The following is a 19218-nucleotide window of genomic DNA, read 5'->3' as shown; positions in this document are numbered from 1 at the left end:
CACAGTCCAGAAAAACGTGTTTCTCCCAGTGGAGAAAACCAGGGAGTTATCCGAGCTAATCGGGATCCTCCTAAAACCAGGAAAAGTGTCAGTGCATCATTGCACAAGAGTCCTGGTAAAAATGGTGGCTTATTACGAAGCAATTCCATTCGGCAGATTTCCCGCAAGAACTCTTCAGTGGGATCTGCTGGACAAATGGTCCGGATCGCATCCTCAGATGCATCAGCGGATAACCCTATATCCAAGGAAAAGGGTGTCTCTCCTGTGGTGATTACAGAGTGCTCATCTTCTAGAGGGCCGCAGATTCGGCATTCAGGATTGGATGCCGGTGACCACGGAGGCCAGCCTGAGAGGCTGGGGAACAGTCACACAGGGAAAAAATTTCCAGGGAAGTGTGATTAAGTCTGGAGAATTCTCTCCGCATAAATAAGCTTAGAGCAAATTTATAATGCTCTAAACTTAGCTAGACCTCTGCTTCAAGGTCAGCCGGTATTGATCCAGTGGGATAACATCACGGCAGTCGCCCACGTAAACAGAAGGGCGGCACAAGAAGCAGGAGGGCAGTGAAAACTGCAAGGATTTTTCGCTAGGCGGAAAATCATGTGATAGCACTGTCAGCAGTGTTCTTTCCGGGAGTGGACGACTGGGAAGCAGACTTCCTCAGCAGGCATGACCTCCACCCGGGAGAGTGGAAACTTCATAGGGAAGTTTTTCAACATGATTGTGGACCGTTGGCAAAGACCAAAGGTGGACATGATGGCGTCCCGCCCGAACAAAAAACGGGACAGGTATTCCGCCAGGTCATGAGACCTTCAGGCGATAGCTGTGGATGTTCTGGTAACACAGTGGGTGTACCAGTCTGTGTATGTGTTCCCTCCTCTGTTTCTCATAACCAGGGTATTGAGAATTATAAGACATAGAGGAGTATGAACTATACTAGTGGCTCCGGATTGGCCAAGAGGGACTTGGTACCCGGAACTTCAAGAAATGCTCACAGAGGACTAAGGGCCTGGGGAGCTAAGAAGGGACTTGATTCAGCAAGTACCATGTCTATTCCAAGACTTACCGCGGCTGCGTTTGACGGCATGGCGGTTGAATGCCGGATCCTGAGGGGAAAAGGCATTCCATAAGAGGTCATACCTACCTTGGTCACAGCCAGGAAGGAGGTGACCGCACAACGTCATCACCACATGTGGTGAAAATATGTTGCGTGGGTGAGGCCAGGAAGGCTCCACGACGGAAATTCAACTAGGTCGATTTCTACACTTCCTGAAAACAGGAGTGTTTTGGACCTCAAATTGGGGTTCATTAACATTTAAATTTCGGCCCTGTAGATTTTCTTACAGAAAGAATTGACTTCAGTTCCTGAAGTCCAGATTGTAAAGGATGTATTACATATACAGTTTTTTTTGTGCCCCTAGGGGCACCGTGAGATCTCAACATAGTGTTGGGATTTCTTAAAATCATATTGGTTTGAACCGCTCAAATCTGTGGATTTGAAATATCTCACATGGAAAGTGACCATGCTGTTGACAAATATCTCACATGGGAAGTGACCATGTTGTTAGCCCTGGCCTCGGCCAGGCGATTGTCAGAATGGGCGGCTTTGTTTTACAAAAGCCCATATTAAAATTTTCCATTTGAACAGGACAGAACTGGGACTCGTCTCCAGTTTCTTCATAAAGGGGTGTCAGCGTTTTCACCTGAAACAACCTCTTGTGGTGCCTGCGGCTACTAGGGACTTGGAGGACTCCAAGTTACTAGACGTGGTCAGGGCCCTAAAAATATATATATATATATATAGTTAGGACGGCTGGAGTCAGAAAGTCTGACTTGCTGTTTATACTGTATACACCCAACAAGCTGGGTGCTCATGCTTCTAAGCAGTCTATTGCACGCTGGATTTGTAGTACAATTCAGCTTGCACATTCTGTGGCAGGCCTGCCACAGACGAAATATGTAGATGCCCATTCCACAAGGAAGGTGGGCTCATCCTGGGCGGCTGCCCGAGGAGTCTCGGCATTACAACTTTGCCGAGCAGCTACGTGGTCAGGGGAGAACACGTTTGTAAAATTTTACAAATTTTGATACTCTGGCTAAGGAGGACCTGGAGTTCTCTCATTCGGTGCTGCAGAGTCATCCGCACTCTCCCGCCCGTTTGGGAGCTTTGGTATAATCCCCATGGTCCTGACGGAGTCCCCAGCATCCACTAGGACGTTAGAGAAAATAAGAATTTACTTACCGATAATTCTATTTCTCGTAGTCCGTAGTGGATGCTGGGCGCCCATCCCAAGTGCGGATTGTCTGCAATGCTTGTACATAGTTATTGTTACAAAAATCGGGTTATTACTATTGTTGTGAGCCATCTTTTCGGAGGCTACTTCGTTTTGTTATCATACTGTTAACTGGGTTCAGATCACAAGTTGTACGGTGTGATTGGTGTGGCTGGTATGAGTCTTACCCGGGATTCAAGATCCTTCCTTATTGTGTACGCTCGTCCGGGCACAGTACCTAACTGAGGCTTGGAGGAGGGTCATGGGGGGAGGAGCCAGTACACACCATGTGACCTAAAAAGCTTTTTAGATGTGCCCTGTCTCCTGCGGAGCCCGCTATTCCCCATGGTCCTGACGGAGTCCCCAGCATCCACTACGGACTACGAGAAATAGAATTATCGGTAAGTAAATTCTTATTATATATATATATATATATATATATCGCAAAACAGTATTATCCCCTAAAATTAGTCTGAAAAAGTGTCCATCAATGAGTGCAGCTGTTCTTCGTAGCTTTTTACACAAGCCAGATCTAAAAGCAGTAGAAGAAAAATAGAGGCGCACAATTGTGAAGTGCATTTTACAAGGCCCAATCTTGGTTATAGATTGTGCCCAATTGGTTATAGAGTAGTTATATGATCAAGAATAGATAGATAGATATGATCCTGCTGATAGGTATAGCTACTGAATATAAGTATCATCAATCTTTGAGAGACACCCGCAGGACCAGCAGGATGTCGACGTGGTGACACCACAGAGTCCAAGTGAGGCTTGACACGAATTGCAGATCCCAGTGGTGCTGTTTGTGCTGAAAGTGCTGCATAGCCTACTGCTATTCAAGCGCTGTTTGTGATATTTTTATGTATCACAGTTTTATGTGAGTGTTCCATGCTTTGAAGTAAAGATTGTGCCTTTTAAAACATACTTCACTATTGTGTGCCTCCATTTTCTCTTCTATTGCTAATATATATCTAATACAGGTTGAGTATCACATATCCAAATATTCCGAAATACAGAATATTCTGAAATACAGAATTTTTTGAGTGAGATATTGAAACCTTTGTTTTCTGATGGCTCAATGTACACAAACTTTGTTTAATACACAAAGCTATTAAAAATATTGTATTAAAAGACCTTCAGGCTGTGTGTGAAGGTGTATATGAAACATAAATGCATTCTGTGCTTAGATTTAGGTCCCATCACCATGATATCTCATTATGGTATGCAATTATTCCAAAATACGCTAAAATCCGATATCCAAAACACCTCTGGTCCCAATTTTGGATAAGGGATACTCAACCTGTGTATATAAAATTGTTTGTATGTATATTTACGTTAGCTTGAGAACTACTGAACCGATTTTGAGTTTTCACTGAAATGTTCCTTGAGGTCCTCCCAGTAACATAGGCTATGAATCATCTCGGTATCATGTTCATTGGCAAATTACCAAACAAAATTATCAAAGCATTAAATACAGAAGAGGGGATCCAGTTGGGATCCCGGCAGTAAAAATGCAGATGCCGGAATCCCAACACCTCTGGGAATGCTGACGCTGACATCCAGACAAGGTACACAACACCTGCGCCGGGATTCCGACCACCGGGATCCCGAACAATCTCTGCCAGGCCGCAGGAGAGGTAAGCGCTGCGGGGAGGGGAGGTGGGGACTGCCGTCATTTAGAACTCAACCTATATATATATATATACATATATCAAAACCAACCTGGTTTTGCCTTGTAAATGATTGCCGGTTTAAAAATATGGGCATTCTCGCACAAACTCCCACAACTCCGGCTTCTCGCACCCTATTACAATTACCCCTTAATATAAAAAAACACAAATATCTTGACTCATCAATGCCCAGCTAAACCCCTGAACCTAGAGGCATGATATTTGGGGAGTATATTCCTTCCATGACATAAGCACCCACTAAGCAGCGATTTCACCCTAATGGTGTGTACACACGGTGAGATATTTTCTTACGATTTTGACTATATAGTCAAAATCGTAAGAAAAATTAGTGCAGATCGCAAGGTGAATGTTACTGCAGAACCTGAACCCAACCAAACTCTGAAATGGCACCAGGGTGCAAGTGAAGGCCCTTCATAGGAATGTCAGCGAGGCCACAGTGTTCACCAGCAGTGCTCGGGGGGAGTAAGTGTTCATACCATGCATAGCACTCTCAGAGTATCCCTTCGAGTTCAAGAGGCTACAGTTCCCCCTCAAAGTCTGCTTTTCAAAGTACTCAATGCTAGAGTAAGCTCATCCAGCAGCCTGGTGATTCTAGCACCTTAGGAAATAACCACCAATGTAGTTTACAAAGAGATCCTTCAGTAAAGAAAAACACATTTCTTTACCCCAGAGGTACAGTATAAAATGAACAAAGCGTATAAATTAGATGGGCTAAAGGAAATGGAAACAGTATATATCTAATATGTACCCAGGTGAAACTGGGCACATCAGCCTGTACACATATACAGGGGCGGATTGGGTTGGAAAACCAGCCCGAGAAATTCATCGAAGCAGCCCTAATGGTGGCGGGGTCTATTGAGGGGGGCTGGATCCCTCCTCATAGGGCCTTTTTCTGAGTTGGATAAACTTGCAGCTTCCTTACGACTTTTGCTGCAGTTTTTTTGTGACTTTATGGTAATGCTGCTTTAATGCACCTCCCTGGTATACATCCGTGTGTCTGAATATGCAAGGACTGAGACACCACCATCGACCACAACACTGAAACTTTCACCAAGCCTATGCTATTATTATTAACAGTTTCTTATATAGCACTGTATATTCCGTTGCGCTTTGCAATTGGAAACAGTGATAAAAGAAAACTTGGTAACTGACAGACATAGAGGTAGGAAGGCCCTGCTCACAAGCTTACAATCTATGCTACATGCAGATCATCTGTGTATGACCTATAATGTGAGCAATTCAGCACCTCTTTATGCAACCTCTTCCAGCAATGCACCCATACTTCGTTACACCTGTGTCTGATTAGTCAGCCCCCTGTAATCACACAGTAACGCTTAACACAATTCTAATACACTTCTTGGTGTGTGCATCTGGGTCTGTACTGCACCTTTGGGATGCATGCGGCGATGAAAAACAGTGCACAAGAAAAAAAATACATTGACCCCCACTGGAAAAAAAACAGAGGCACAGACAGCAAGAGAGCAGCCGAGAGAGACAGACAGCAAGAGAGTAGCCGAGAGAGACAGACAGCAAGAGAGCAGCCAAGAGAAACAGACAGCAAGAGAGCAGCCGAGAGAAATAGACAGCAAGAAAGCAGCCGAGAGAGACAGACAGTAAGAGAGCAGCTGAGAGAGACAGACAGCAAGCGAGCAGCTGAGGGAGACAGACAGCAAGAGATCAGTCGAGATAACCGGAGAGCAGCAGATAGAGACAGAAAACAAGAGAGCAACAGAGACAGCAAGAGAGCCGTAGAGAGAGACGGACAGCAGCAGAGAGAGACGGTAATAGAGAGTATAGAGAAACAGACAGCAAGAAGGCAGCAAAGAGAGACACAGACAGACAGCAAGAGAGTAGCAGAGAATCAGCAAGTGAGCAGCAGGGACAGTCAGAAGTGCCAGGAGAGAGACAGGTAATAGACAGCGGAGAGACAGCCAGCGCCCCAGGCTCACATTCACCTGGAAGTGGATGCCGTGCGGCAAGGCTTTCTCATTGTGCAGGGGGACCTGGGAGACCCATCCATCATCCACCAGGTTGTACATGTTCCTCACCGGCATGGTCCCTGTGCCATGGGGTAGCATGCCTGTCTCCTGATCTGATGGAGGTCTCCGGGGTCGCAGCGCTCCAGTACCGTCTCCTGGGGTGGGGGGCTCGTGTGAAACAGAGGACCCCGCTCAGCCCCCTCGGTGTGTCTCCTGTGTGCGGCTGCCTGATGGGAGGTGCCCGGCTTTCCCTGGCTCCAGCTGCCACAGTGCCGTCACACACGCTCCAGACGCTCTCAGGCTGCGGATTACCAAAGACGCCCACTAGCCTGCAAGATCACATTATCCGTAGAGAAGAGCGGGTTCGGTTCTCTGAGAACCAATCCCTACCAAACATCACATCCCGAGTCCGGATCCGAGTCTGGCTCGGTTTTTTCTGCCTGACTCGGAAACCAGAACGAGGCAAAACGTCATCATCCTGCTGTCAGATTCTCGCGGGTTTTGGATTACATATAAGGAGCTGCGCGTCGCCGCCATTTTCACTCCAGTCCAGTCTCTCTCCTCAGTGTCTGTCTGTGTGGTAAAGTGGTGTGGTGACCTGCTCTGTCTTATGTGTGTAATTCTAGTGCTGTGTTGTGCTGCATCAGTCCAGTGGTGGTGTCTTGTGCTGCATCAGTCCAGTCACAGTGGTGGTGTCCTCTTCTGCCATATGTCTAGTGCTGCTTTATAAGTCCAGTACCGTGGTGCTGTGTTGTGCTGCATCAGTCCAGTGTTGGTGTGTTGTGCTGCATCAGTCCAGTCACAGTGGTGGTGTCCTCTGCTGCCATATGTCCAGTACTGCTGTATAAGTCCAGTCCATTGCAGTGGTGCTGTGTTATCCTGCATCAGTCCAGTGGTGGTGTCCCTGTGCTGCTGTATATGTCCAGTGATACTGCCGTATAAGTCCAGTGGTACTGCCATATAAGTCCAGTGATACTGCCGTATATCAACAGAACAACAGAAAAAATTGCTACGCCTGTGTCTAACAATTATTCATGAATTCATTCATCATCCTCTCCTCCACTGATCACCGGCGGACGGTGCACGTCCAGGGAGTCTCGGAAGAGGTGCATACACAGCCGGATTCATGTGGCGGCTTTCATTCAATCAGCCGCATACTTGTTCTCTCCACAAACCCTTGCAGCACTTGTTCTCTCCACAAACCCTTGCAGCACTAATTGGGTGAAGCACCCCCAGGGGTATTGAGCTCACAACAGTGTGGTTTTGAACATACACACACAAACGCGACGAACCCTCCAGCTCTATACAATATTGGGCCAGCTCTGGACTCACCCGGGGACGCTCGGGTGCATCAGCCCAAAGGGAGAGGTAATCTTTTGCTCACTTGCTATATATATGCCGGCTACTAATTCTGAAATCAACCTTTCAACGGTTCTAACATCACAGAGCCTACTGTGGCTACACGTTCAGTTACTGTGTCTTATTCATGAACTCTATTCACAGCAGTTTTGGCAACAGTGTTCCCTAAGGAGTATAACAGATTGATACATTTGAACTTTTTATTAGCTATTTCAGTGAGTTGTTTGATATAGCTTTACTGCAACAGTTTATACTATTCATATGATTTTTATGTGCATATTTGTGGCAAATCAGTGAGATAGGAATTATATATTAATTACCTATGAATTTGTTTTAATCAAGTGGCATTTCATTAAATCATTGTGATCATTAAATATTTATTTTATAAATCTACTCGTTTCTTTGGTTGTAATAGAACTAGTAAATTATGGTGTTTAAATGCTATGAGCGCCTCTATTAATTTCTTTCTCTGATACTGCCGTATATGTCCAGTGATACTGCCGTATAAATCCAGTCCAGTGGTACTGCCGTATAAGTCCAGTGATACTGTCGTATATGTCCAGTGGTACTGCCGTATAAGTCCAGTGATACTGCCGTATGAATCCAGTCCAGTGATACTGCCTTATAAGTACAGTCCAGTGGTACTGCCATATAAATACAGACCAGTGGTACTGCCGTGTAAGTCCAGTGACACTGCCGTATAAATCCAGTCCAGTGGTACTGCCGTATAAATCCACTGGTACTGCCGTATAAATCCAGTCCAGTGGTACTGCCATATAAGTCCAGTGGTACTGCCATATAATTGCAGTGATACTGCCGTATAAGTCCAGTGATAGCGTCGTATAAATACAGTCCAGTGGTACTGCCATATAAGTCCAGTGGTACTGCCGTATAAATCCAGTCCAGTGGTACTACCATATAGTTCCAGTGATACTGCCATATATGTTCTGTGGTACTGCTGTATAAATCCAGTCCAGTGTAACTGCCGTATAAGTCCAGTGGTACCGCCATATAATTCCAGAGGTACTGCCGTATAAGTCCAGTGGTACTGCCGTATTAATCCAGTGGTACTGCTGTATAAATCCATTCCAGTAATACTGCCACATAAGTCCACTGATACTGCCGTATTTGTCCAGTGATAGTGCCGTATATGTCCAGTGGTACTGCCGTATAAGTCCAGTGGTACTGCCGTATATATCCAGTGGTACTGCCGTATAAATCCAGTGGTACTGCGTATAAGTCCAGTGATACTGCCGTATAAGTCCAGTGATACTGCCGTATAAGTCCAGTGATACTGCCGTATAAATTCAGTCCAGTGGTACTGCCATATAAGTCCAGTGATACTGCCGTATAAGTCCAGTGGTACTGCTGTATAAGTCCAGTGATACTGCCGTATAAATCCAGTCCAGTGGTACTGCCATATATGTCCAGTGATACTGCCGTATATGTCCAGTGATACTGCCATATAAATCCAGTCCAGTGGTACTGGTGTATAAATCCAGTGGTACTGCCATATAAGTCCAGTGATACTGCGTATATGTCCAGTGATACTGCCATTATAAGTCCAGTGATACTGCCGTATAAGTCCAGTGATACTGCCGTATAAGTCCAGTGATACTGCCTTATAAATCCAGTCCAGTGGTACTGCCATATAAATCCAGTGGAACTGCCATATAAGTCCAGTGATACTGCCGTATAAGTCCAGTGGTACTGCTGTATAAGTCCAGTGATACTGCCGTATAAATCCGGTCCAGTGGTACTGCCATATATGTCCAGTAATACTGCCGTATAAGTCAAGTGATACTGCCATATATGTCTAGTGGTACTGCCGTATAAGTCCAGTGATACTGCCGTATAAATCCAGTGATACTGCCGTATAAGTCCAGTGATACTGCCATATATGACCAGTGGTACTGCCATATAAGTCCAGTGGTACTGCCATATAAGTCCAGTGATACTGCTGTATATGTCAAGTGGTACTGCCGTATTAGTAAGTGATACTGACGTATAAATCCAGTCCAGTGGTACTGCCTTATATGTCCAGTGATACTGCCGTATATGTACAGTGGTACTGCCGTATAAGTCCAGTGATACTGCCGTATAAGTCCAGTGATACTGCTGTATAAGTCCAGTGGTACTGCTGTATAAGTCCAGTGATACTGCCGTATAAATCCAGTCCAGTGGTACTGCCGTATATGTCCAGTGATACTGCCGTATATGTCCAGTGATACTGCCATATAAATCCAGTCCAGTGGTACTGGTGTATAAATCCAGTGGTACTGCCATATAAGTCCAGTGATACTGCCGTATATGTCCAGTGGTACTGCCATTATAAGTCCAGTGATACTGCTGTATAAGTCCAGTGATACTGCCGTATAAATCCAGTCCAGTGGTACTGCCGTATATGTCCAGTGATACTGCGGTATAAGTCCAGTGATACTGCCGTATAAGTCAAGTGATACTGCTGTATATGTCTAGTGGTACTGCCGTATAAGTCCAGTGATACTGACGTATAAATCCAGTCCAGTGGTACTGCCGTATATGTCCAGTGATTCTGCTGTATATGTCCAGTGGTATTGCCATATAAGTCCAGTGATACTGCCGTATAAGTCCAGTAATACTGCTGTATAAGTCAAGTGATACTGCCATATATGTCTAGTGGTACTGCCGTATAAGTCCAGTGATTCTGCTGTATAAATCCAGTGATACTGCCATATAAGTCCAGTGATACTGCCATATATGACCAGTGGTACTGCCATATAAGTCCAGTGGTACTGCCGTATAAGTCCAGTGATACTGCCATATAAGTCCAGTGATACTGCTGTATATGTCAAGTGGTACTGCCGTATAAGTCCAGTGATACTGCCGTATAAATCCAGTCCAGTGGTACTGCCTTATATGTCCAGTGATACTGCCGCATATGTACAGTGGTACTGCCGTATAAGTCCAGTGATACTGCTGTATAAATCCAGTGATACTGCTGTATAAATCCAGTGATACTGCCGTATAAGTCCAGTGATACTGCCGTATATGTACAGTGGAACTGCCGTATAAGTCCAGTGATACTGCCGTATAAATCCAGTCCAGTGGTACTGCCGTATAAATCCAGTCCAGTGGTGCTGCCATATAAGTTCAATGGTGCTGTCCTGTGCTGTATATTATTTACTCCAAATAAAGGGGCTATTAATATTTAATCCAAATATTTTTTACAGGGTTTGCTGTGTGTGGTGTAGAGGTACGCTCTCCTTTGCTGCATTTTGTTATATAACTCCAGAAAAATAATGGAGAACAAAAATTTGGAGGATAAAATAGGGAAAGATAAAGAACCACTTCCTCCTACTTCTGCTGCTGCCACTGCTGTTGTTGCTGCTGGGAGTCGATCATTATCCCAGAGCAGAAGTCGGAAGACCACTTGTACTACTTCAACTAAGTAAATGACTGTCCAACACTCCTTTGCGAGGAAGATGAAATATGACAGCAGTAATCCTGTTGCAAAGCAGATAACTGAGGCCTTGACAGCTATGTTGGTGTTAGACATGCATCCGGTATCCGCCAGTGCCACTCCTAGATGGGCCAGGTGTTTGTGCCGCACACTTGTGTTGCTTAGCTTAGTCATACATCTACCTCATTGCACCTCTTTTACTTCTTTGCTTGATGTGCTGCTTGGGGACTAGTTTTTTTTAAGTGCCATCCTGTCTGCCACTGCAGTGCCACTCCTAGATGGGCCAGGTGGTTGTGCCGCACACTTGTGTCGCTTAGCTTAGTCATACAGCTACCTCATTGCACCTGTTTTACTTCTTTGCATGGTGTGCTGTTTGGGGACTAGTTTTTTTAAGTACCATCCTGTCTGCCACTGCAGTGCCACTCCTAGATGGGCCAGGTGTTTGTGCTGCACACTTGTGTCGCTTAGCTTAGTCATACATCTACCTCATTGCACCTCTTTTACTTCTTTGCATGATGTGCTGTTTGCGGACTAGTTTTTTTTAAGTGCCATCCTATCTGCCACTGCAGTGCCACTCCTAGATGGGCCAGGTGTTTGTGCCGCACACTTGTGTCGCTTAGCTTACTCATACATCTACCTCATTGCACCTTTTTTACTTCTTAGCATGATGTGCTGTTTGGGACTAGTTTTTTTTAAGTGCCATCCTCTCTGTCACTGCAGTGCCACTCCTAGATGGGCCAGGTGTTTGTGTCGCACACTTGTGTCGCTTAGCTTAGTCATACAGCTACCTCATTGCACCTCTTTTACTTCTTTGCATAATGTGCTGTTTGGGGACTAGTTTTTTTATGTGCCATCCTGTCTGCCACTGGTGTTTGTGCCCAGCGGCGTTTCTAGAGAGGAGGGTACCCGTGTGCAGACTCCGTGTGTGGGCCCCCTCCTCTCCTGTAGCCGTCACTGCCGCTGCTAGCGCTCTCAGCTCTGAGACTCTGGCACAGTGCCAGAGTCTACAGCGCATGCGCAGAACTCAGAAAAATGGCCGCAGCGCCATTTTTCCAGAGTCCTGCGCATGCACTGTACTCTCTGGCACTGTGCCGGAGTCTCTAGCACTCAGTGCGCCAGCAGCGGCGGAGACGGCTACGGGAGAGGAGGGGGCCCACACACAGTCGCCGATGGACGACGGAAAGGTAAGTATAGAAGAAATGGGTGCAGTGTATGCGGTGTGGGCCCCCCCTGGACCGAGGGGCCCGTGTGAACAGCACACACTGCACCCATTATAGATACGCCAGTGTTTGTGCCGCACACTTGTGTCACTTAGCTTAGTCATACAGCGACCTCGGTGCAACATTTAGGCCTAAAACAATATTGTGAGGTGTGAGGTGTTCAGTATAGACTGGAAATGAGTAGAAATTAATGTTATTGAGGTTAATAATACCATAGGATCAAAATTACCCCCAAATTCTGTGATTTTAGCTATTTTTATGTTTTTTCCCCAAAAATCATCCAGAACCAAAACCAAAACCCGAAAGGGTGGTTTTAGCAAAACCTATCCAGATCCAAAACACGAGCGGGGATTAAGATCCAAAACGAAAACACAAAACATGAAAAGTGCCCGCCGCACATCTCTAAATCCGGTTTGCGTTCCACAGTGGTGGAATGCATGTATTAGGCCAAACCAGTAGGTAGGGCGAGCCGACCTGGCCAAGGAACAAATGAGACCAATCCACCCCTGAAAGTGCCCCCATCCACTTGTACATATATATTAAAGATGAGCGGTTTCGGTTCTCAGAGAACCGAACCGTACCGAACTTCACCATTCGAGTCCGGTTCCGAGCCAGGCTTGGGTTTTCCCGCCTGACTCGGAAACCAGAACGAGGCAAAATGTCATCATCCCGCTGTCTGATTCTCGCGTGGTTTGGATTCCATATAAGGAGCCGCACGTCCCCGCCATTATCACTCCGGCATTGGAGAGTGTAGAGAGAGGACGTGTCTCCGTCCTAAGTGTCCTCAGTGTCCTCTGTGGTAGTGTCTTGTGCTGTATTTGTCCAGTCACAGTGTTTGTGTCCTCTTGCTGCCATATGTCCATTGCTGCTGTGTTGTGCTGCATCAGTTCAGTGGTGGTGTATTGTGCTGCATCAGTCCAGTGGTAGTGTCGTGTGCATCAGCCATCAGTCATTCCAGTGACCAGGCAGTCACAGGGTTTGTGTCCTCTTGCTGCCATGTCCATTGCTGCTGTGTTGTGCTGCATCAGTTCAGTGTTGCTGTGTTGTGCTGCATCAGACCAGTGGAAGTGTCCTGGCCATCAGTCATTCCAGTGACCAGGCAGTCACAGTGGTATACGCTGCTGCTATATGTCCACTGCTGCCATATAATAATAATAATAATAATAATAATAATAACAACAACAAGTCCCTTACAGTGTTGCTGTGTTGTGCTGCATCAGACCAGTGGTAGTGTCCTGGCTATCAGTCATTCCAGTGACCAGGCAGTCACAGTGGTATACGCTGCTGCTATATGTCCACTGCTGCCGTATAATAATAATAATAATAATAATAACAACAAGAAGTCCCTTACAGTGTTGCTGTGTTGTGCTGCATCAGACCAGTGGTAGTGTCCTGGCCATCAGCTGTCAGTCATTCCTGTGCCGCATATTGGGGGTAATTCCAAGTTGATCGCAGCAGGAATTTTTTTAGCAATTGGGCAAAACCATGTGAACTGCAGGGGGGGCAGATATAACATTTGCAGTGAGAGTTAGATTTGGGTGGGTTATTTTGTTTCTGTGCAGGGTAAATACTGGCTGCTTTATTTTTACACTGCAATTTAGATTGCAGATTGAACACACCACACCCAAATCTAACTCTCTCTGCACATGTTATATCTGCCCCCCCTGCAGTGCACATGGTTTTGCCCAACTGCTAAAAAAAATTCTGCTGCAATCAACTTGGAATTACCCCATGGTTTTGCCCAACTGCTAAAAAAATTCCTGCTGCGATCAACTTGGAATTACCCCCATTGTGTTATATAACTCCAAAAAAATAATGGAGAACAAAAAATAGAATTTTGATACCTACCGGTAAATCCTTTTCTCCTAGTCCGTAGAGGATGTTGGGGACGACATCAAGACCATGGGGTATAGACGGGATCCGCAGGAGACATGGGCACTCTAAAGACTTTTCATTGGGTGTGAACTGGCTCCTCCCTCTATGCCCCTCCTCCAGACCTCAGTTGTAGGAACTGTGCCCAGGGAGACTGACATTTCGAGGAAAGGAATTACTTAACTAGTGGTGAGATATCTACCAAGTCACACTCTCAACCATGCCGCACACATGGCATTCAACATAACACACGCCAACAGGCATGAACCAATTGCAGCAACATGCTGAAACCAAGATAACACAACTTGTGTAACTCTAATAACTAAACTGCAGGTAAAGTATGATCTGGGACGGGCGCCCAGCATCCTCTACGGACTAGGAGAAAAGGATTTACCGGTAGGTATCAAAATCCTATTTTCTCATACGTCCTAGAGGATGCTGGGGACGACATCAAGACCATGGGGTCTATACCAAAGCTCCAGTACGGGCGGGAGAGTGCGGATGACCCTGCAGCACCGCTTGACCAAACTTTAGGTCCTCATCGGCCAAGGTGTCAAACTTGTAGAATTTAGCAAATGTGTTTGACCCTGACCAAGTAGCTGCTCGGCAAAGTTGTAATGCCGAGACCCCCCGGGCAGCCGCCCAGGATGAGCCCACCTTCCTAGTGGAGTGGGCCTTTACCGACGTCGGTAACGGCAATCCTGCCGTAGTATGAGCTTGCTGAATTGTATTTCTGATCCAACGTGCAATAATCTGCTTGGAAGCAGGACAGCCAATCTTGTTATGAGCATACAGGACAAACAGAGCCTCTGTTTTCCGTATACGAGCCGTTCTAGCAACATAGATTTTCAAAGCTCTAACCACATCTAGAGATTTTGAATCAGTGAATGTGTCAGTAACTACAGGCACAACAATAGGTTGGTTTATGTGGAAAGATGAAACCACCTTTGGAAGAAAATGTTGTCGAGTCCTCAACTCTGCCCTATCTTCATGGAAGATCAGGTAAGGGCTCTTGTGAGACAAGGCCCCCAAGTCAGACACCCGCCGTGCGGATGCCAAAGCCAAAAGCATCACCACTTTCCAAGTGAGAAACTTCAACTCTATCTTTTGTAGAGGCTCAAACCAATCCGATTGAAGGAACTGCAATACCACGTTGAAGTCCCATGGTGCCACTGAAGGCACGAATGGAGGCTGGATGTGCAGAACCCCTTTCACAAAGGTCTGACCCTCTGGAAGAGAGGCCAATTGTTTTTGGAAGAACACTGACAAGGCCGAAATCTGGACCTTGATTGATCCCAATCGTAGGCCCGTCTCCACACCATCCTGCAAAAAATGGAGAAAACGTCCTAAGTGAAACTCTTCCGTAGGAGCTTTCTTGGATTCACACCAAGACACATATTTTCTCCAAATACGGTGGTAATGTTTCGACGTTACTTCCTTTCTGGCCTGAATAAGGGTGGGGATGACCTCCTTGGGAATACTCTTCCTGGCTAGGATCCGGCGCTCAACAGCCATGCCGTCAAACGTAGCCGCGGTAAGTCCTGGTACACGCACGGCCCCTGCTGCAGCCGAGGATCTTCTATGAGCAACTGCTGAAGATCTGGGTGCCAAGCCCTCCTTTGCCAGTCTGGGGCAATGAAGATTGCTCGAACCCTTGTTTTTCTTATGATCCTGAGTAGTTTTGGGATCAGCGGAAGTGGAGGGAAGACATACACTGACGGAAAAACCCACTGGGTCACCAGTGCATCCACTGCTACTGCTTGAGGGTCTCTCGACCTGGAACAGTATATCTGAAGCTTCTTGTTGAGACGAGACACCATCATGTCTATTTGAGGAACTCCCCAAAGACTTGTCACCTCTGCGAAGACTTCTTGGTGGAGGCCCCACTCTCCTGGATGGAGATCATGTCTGCTGAGGAAGTCTGCTTCCCAGTTGTCTACTCCTGGAATGAATATTGCCGACAGAGCTTGTAGATGTTTTTCTGCCCAGCGTTGATTTTTGTCGCCTCTGCCATTGCCGCTCTGCTTTTCGTTCCGCCCTGCCTGTTTATGTATGTGACTGCTGTTACATTGTCCGCCTGGTTCTGCACGGGACGGTCTTGAAGAAGATGTACCGCTTGTTGAAGGCCGTTGTAAATGGCTCTTAGCTCCAGTACGTTTATGTGAAGGCAGGCTTCCTGTTGTGACCAACGTCCCTGGAAGTTTTCTCCCTGAGAGACTGCTCCCCAGCCTCGGAGACTTGCATACGTGGTTACCAGGACCCAGTCCTGAATCCCGAACCTGCATCCCTCTAGCAGGTGAGAGCTGTGCAACCACCACAGGAGCGAAATCCTGGTATTTGATGACAGGATTATCTTTCTGTGCATGTGTAGGTGTGACCCCGACCACTTGTCCAACAGGTCCCACTGGAATACTCTGGCATGGAACCTGCCAAACTGTATGGCCTCGTAGGCCGCCACCATCTTCCCCAACAACCGAATGCACTGATGGATCGACACACTTGATGGTTTCAATATCTGTTTTACCATTTTCTGGATTTCCTTTTCCAGCGGAAGAAATACTCTCTGAACTTCTGTGTCCAGAATCATCCCGAGGAAAAACAACCTTGTCGTTGGTTCCAACTGTGACTTTGGGTAATTTATGATCCACCCGTGTTGTTGGAGTATTGACAGGGAGAGTGATATGTTTTGTAACAACTGCTCCCTTGATCTCGCCTTTATCAGGAGTATGACCTGGTCTTGACATAATTTTTTAATTGCCGCTGTTACTGCTTCTCTCTCTGGCGGAGAAACTGGCAAGGTCGATTTGAAAAATCGGCATGGGGGAACGTCTTGAAACTCCAGTTTGTATCCCTGGGATACTATTTGCAACACCCAGGGATCCAGGCCAGACAGAATCCACTCCTGGCTGAAGAGTTTGAGACGTGCCCCCACCCGAGCGGCCTCCCGCAAGGGAGCTCGAGCGTCATGCTGGGGATTTGGCAGAATTAGGGGTAGACTTCTGCTCTTGGGAACCTGGAGCCGGTGTGGGCTTCTTTCCCCTTCCCCTTCCCCTTCCCCTACCTGCAAAGAAGGGGGAACCTCTTGTCTTTTTGTATTTATTGGGCCGAAAGGACTGCATTTGCGGGTGATAGGTCTTTTTTGCCGGTGCAAGCGCAGAGGGCAAAAATGTCAACTTACCTGCGATAACCGCCGAGACTAACGCATCCAGGCCATTGCCAAATAAGGCCTCACCTTTATATGGGAGAGCCTCCATGTTTCTTTTGGAATCTGCATCCGCGTTCCACTGGCGAATCCACAATGCCCGCCTAGCCGATACTGCCATGGTAGCGGCTTGTGAACTCAAGAGTCCAATATCCTTCATTGCTTCCAGCTTGTAGGTGGCAGCGTCCTTGATATTCCCTAACTTAAAGAGTATCTCATCTTTATCAATCGTGTCAATTTCTGATGACACGCTTTCTGACCATTTTTCAATAGCGCGACTCACCCATGCGCAGGCAATAGTGGGCCTGAGCAGTGTACCATTGGTAACATAAATGGATTTCAATGTCGTTTCCATTTTGCGGTCTGCCGGCTCTTTAAGAGAAGCCGTGCCAGGAGCAGGGAGAATTACCTTCTTTGTCAACCTGGAAAGTGCACTGTCTAACACAGGGGGTGACTCCCATTTTTTCCTGTCTTCAGCCGGGAAAGGATAAGCTATGTGAATCCTTTTGGGAATACAATTTTTTTTATCAGGAATCACCCACATCCCTTTAAACAGAGCATTTAGTTCGAGTGAAGGAGGGAACGTGACTTTGGATTTCTTTTCCTTACATAAATAAGCCTTCTCCTGAGGTACGGGAGTGGTTTCTGTAACCTCCCTTATAGCCACAATCATATATTGTATACTTTTTGCCAATTTATGATCTATCTCTCTGGATTCACTATCGTCGACACAAGAATCAGAATCCGTGTCGGTATCAGTGTTTACAACATTTGCAAATGGTCTCTTATGTGACCCAGAGGGGCCGCCCACATAAGGAATAACAGCATCCTGAAAAATCACATCTTCCACAGATTTTCTCCAGCATGCAGCCTTAGATTCAGACTTATCTAATCTACCGTTAATCAGATGCATACTGTCACGTAGCTCTTTCACCCATGCAGGCTCTTGGTGTGCCGGTAGCGCCACCACATTACAACTCTGTGTCCCTAAAATTACTTCCTCCGGGGAGGAACTCCCTGCCTCAAACATGCCTCACACGTGTACAGCACACTCACAGACACACTGGGACTTATTTTGGGGACAGACCCACAGTAAAATCTGTCAAAGGGACACAGGATAGGAGCAATCAGTTCACAAACCCAGCGCCAGTATTGCCTGTGAACACAGTATGTCCAGAGCCCAACAGCGCTTTTAAATAGTAATATACACTATCAAATGCACCACAATCGCTTTCTGCCCCCCATTAATAGCACCCTGTACTTGTCAGAAGTGGAGGAGAGAACCAGCGTGTTCTCTGCAGCCTGAGGAGAGAAAATGGCGCTGAGCCACAATGGCGCATCCGTCTCTTACACTCAGTATACTACTTAATATTTACACTAGCGGGGGTAGGGCTGTGCCAGCGGCATCTTATGCCCCCTTTTAGCCAGTTTGAGGTATTTTTCTTGCTGCCCAGGGCACCCCCCCCCCCGCGCCCTGCACCCTGCAATTCCTGTGTGTGTGGGCAGCAATGGCGCGTTGCGCTCCCACCAGCCGCGCCGCACCTCAGCCGTCACTTACTTGATTGAAGATCATTCTTCTCATACTCACCTGTCTTCTGACTTCTGGCTCTGTGAGGGGGGTGACGGCATGCTGTGGGAGTGAGCATCTAGACACGGCTAGCGTTCAGTACCCTTCAGGAGCTAATGGTGTCCTGTCAGCCAGAAGCAGAGCCATGAAACTCTTTAGGAAGTTGGTCCTGCTTCTGCCCCCTCAGTCCCACAAAGCAGGGAGTCTGATGCCAGCAGATCTCCCTGAAAATAAAAAAACCTAAAATAAGTCTTTTCAGAGAAACTCAGTAGAGCTCCTCAGAGTGCATCCAGTCTGCCTGGGCACATTTCTAAAACTGAGGTCTGGAGGAGGGGCATAGAGGGAGGAGCCAGTTCACACCCAATGAAAAGTCTTTAGAGTGCCCATGTCTCCTGCGGATCCCGTCTATACCCCATGGTCTTGATGTCGTCCCCAGCATCCTCTAGGACGTATGAGAAATTTGGAGGATGAAATAGGGATAGTTCAAGAACCACTTCCTCCTAGTGCTGAAGCTGCTGCCACTAGCCATGACATAGGCGATGAAATGCCATCAACGTCGTCTGCGAAGGCCAATGCCCAATGTGATAGTAGAGGGCATGTAAAATCCAAAAAG

This window comes from Pseudophryne corroboree, chromosome 10, assembly GCF_028390025.1.
Source record: "Pseudophryne corroboree isolate aPseCor3 chromosome 10, aPseCor3.hap2, whole genome shotgun sequence".
Lineage (NCBI taxonomy): Eukaryota > Metazoa > Chordata > Amphibia > Anura > Myobatrachidae > Pseudophryne > Pseudophryne corroboree.
The sequence above is the reverse complement of the archived record's forward strand: the minus strand, read 5'-3'. Positions refer to the sequence as shown.